The following is a 3,153-nucleotide window of genomic DNA, read 5'->3' on the forward strand; positions in this document are numbered from 1 at the left end:
ACTGTGATCTGACAGGATTTTATGTATAATGAAAATTTGAAATGCTATTGAGATTTAAAAAACCATAAGATGTAGAATCCAGATTAGAAGAATGTGCAGTATGGCTGGGTGCCATCGTTGAAGGAAGACTTTATACTGCTCTGCTAGTGTTTTAGAAAAATTTTCAAGAGGAAAACAGATCTTAAAATATCTAGGTCCCATGGAAAATAGCTGAACATCCCGGGGTTATCTGACTGGGAGGTATAGATCCTAAGGCTCATATAATCCTCACTGAATTAAATGAAGGAGAGATTCATCATGTACCTGTGACAGCAAAAATTGAATTTCTGGAAGTTGCAAGGACTCAAATATGTTTTTGATATTGGACTTAAATAGAAGAGTTCAAGTTGTCCAAGTTCATGTGCGACTAAACAGCCTTGAAAAGTAACAAGTCCCTGACCAGCTAAGGTATGTAAGCAGGAAAAAGAGGGTTTGTGCTGGAAAAATTCAAGCCCTGGGTTTAGATTAGACTACACTCAGTCCCTGACGTACAATGGTTTGACTTATGATTTTTGAACTTTATGATGGTTTAAAAGCAATGTGCATTCAGTAGACATGATACTTCAAATTTGGGATTTTGGTTGTTTCCCAGGCTAGCAATATGTGGTACTATGCTCTCCTGTGGTTCAGGACAGTTGCAGCAACCCATAGTTCCCAGCCAGCCATGCAATCACAAGGGTGACCAACCAATGCACTTAAAACCATTCTGTGCCCATACAACCATTCTGCTCTTTACTTTCAGGACAATATTCAATAAACTCAATGAGACATTCAATACTTTAATATAAAATACGCTTTGTATTAGATGATTTTGACCAACTATAGGCTACTGCAAATGTTCTAAGCACATTTAAGGTAAGCTAGGTTAAGCTATGATGTTTAGTAGGTTAAGTGTTTTAAGTGCATTTTTGACTTAGGATTTTGTCACCTTATGATAGGTTTATCAGGATGTCACCCCTCAGTAAGTTGAAGAAGATCTATACATGATTCTTAAGCTCTCTTGAGAACATTCAGGATCTGATATCATTTTTTCTGATCCTGGAATTTTTAGATAAATTTGTATGACATAGCCTTTGAGAATTACCTAGAATTCTAGTATTCTAATTACAAAGAATTATAAAAATTAGGTGAGTAGTTAGCCATTAGCCGATGGGATACATTTTTTGCCCTGATTTTGAGGTCAGCAACTTTACTGTTTTTCTTGTTTACTATTCCTCTCATAATGCCTAAGATACTGTATAAGATTCTATGTTATTTCTCAAAATAAATTTAGTAAGATTTTCCTTCTCAAATTATACACACACACACACACACACACACACACACATATATATATATATAAACTTATATGTTTGCATATTTGTAGATCTGTATACTATGTTCACACACACATATATGTATAGATAGGCATTATAGAGGGTATAGAGAGTCATAGAGAGTCACAGCCCTTATACAAGAAAGGTAACAACCAACTTCAAGATTTTTCATGTCTAGATTTGAAGTAAGTTGACTAACTTTACTGCTCAAAGTATACTCATTACCAATGTTAGGCTTTCACAAATAAAAACATTCCTCAACTTTAAGAATTAAACAATTGTGTTTTCCATTATATAGGTCATGAAACAGGGCCATAGAGGAATTAAATATCTTGCCAATGTCTCACAGATAGTAAAGTGACAGAGTTATGTGCCCATCTCAGACGTGAATGAGTTGGACTCCTCACTAGGCTAGGAATAGAGTCAACCATGTTAGGACCCCACCTGGGCTGCCAGACGACATCTATCCTATCACAACAGGAAACATTTAACTCCTTCTGAGGTACCCTGGAAAAAACTAAGGTATCAGAAAAAAAAAAAAAAAAAAACCAACACTGCCTGGTGCTTTGAAAAATAAGCATCTCAGAAGGAATGGCTAGATGGTCTCACTGTCTTAGACAGAGTTTAGCTTGAAGGAAACACTTGATGTGACAGAAATTCTCTTTGAGCAGAATTTTAAAAAACACATCTCCCTATACATCTAATATGAGAGTTATTTTCTAAGGAGGTTGGAGATGGGAAGGAAGTGCTGTAAAGAAGCAGCATCTTCCAGCAGATTCCCTGGATGGGTCACAATGCTCTGTCAGCAAGTAGGTATTAGGCAATGATTGCACTGATCTCATTCACAATGGGAATATCAACCATGTCTATAGCTATCCAGTAAACCATCTGTTCCTGGATCTTTCTTTGCAATTACTTATTAACTTACTGATTTAATATATTCTTTTATATTTACATACAAGGGAAGCCTCAAAAGGCTATCAGGTTTTTAAGCAGAAATTTTGTGGACAAAAGGGAGTGGCATGATATATTTATTTTAAGTGCTGAAAGGGAAAAATTTGCAACCAAGAATACTCCATCTAGCAAAGCTGTCATTCTGAATAGAAGAACAAATAAAGAGTTTCCCCACACAAACAAAAACTAAAGGGGTTAATGATCACTAAACCAGCCTTATGAGAAATATTAGAGGGGACTCTTTGAATAGAATGGAAAGGTAATAAATAAGAGTATAAAAAGTAAAAAACACGAATGCATAAAAATAAGTATTTCTGCAAAATCAGTTAAGGGATTCATAAAAGGACAGCATAAAATGGACACTGTGTCATAAAATATGATACCATATACCTAAAATGGGGGTGGGGAGAGGAGTAAAGAATGGGTTCAGACTTAGCAACCATCAACTTAATATAGACTGATATATGCAGAAGCTGTTATGTATTGCAGAGGGGAAAGATGGCAGATAAGTAGGGAGCTCTTTAATGTTGACGCACCAGCATCTATCAAATTGAGAAGGACTGAAGCCACAATACTCTGATTTGCAAGAGTGGGAGGAAAACACAGAGAGTCCACAGAGAAGACAATCTCAAAGGTGCCTGAGTGAGTGCAAACTGGGGAAATAAAAATGGGCCAGGCCATGGAGGTGCAGAGGGGAGGGAGCCCCAGCCCAATGCAGAGCCAGAGAGAGAGCACAGGAGCCACAGAAACAAGGGGAAGAGAAAGAGAGACTGAAAATGCTCATAGAACTGTCTCTAGAGAAGAGAAAAATACTCAGTCCAGGATGGAGAGGGATATTATCAAC

Source organism: Suricata suricatta, chromosome 6 (genome assembly GCF_006229205.1).
Source record: "Suricata suricatta isolate VVHF042 chromosome 6, meerkat_22Aug2017_6uvM2_HiC, whole genome shotgun sequence".
NCBI classification, from domain to species: Eukaryota; Metazoa; Chordata; class Mammalia; order Carnivora; family Herpestidae; genus Suricata; species Suricata suricatta.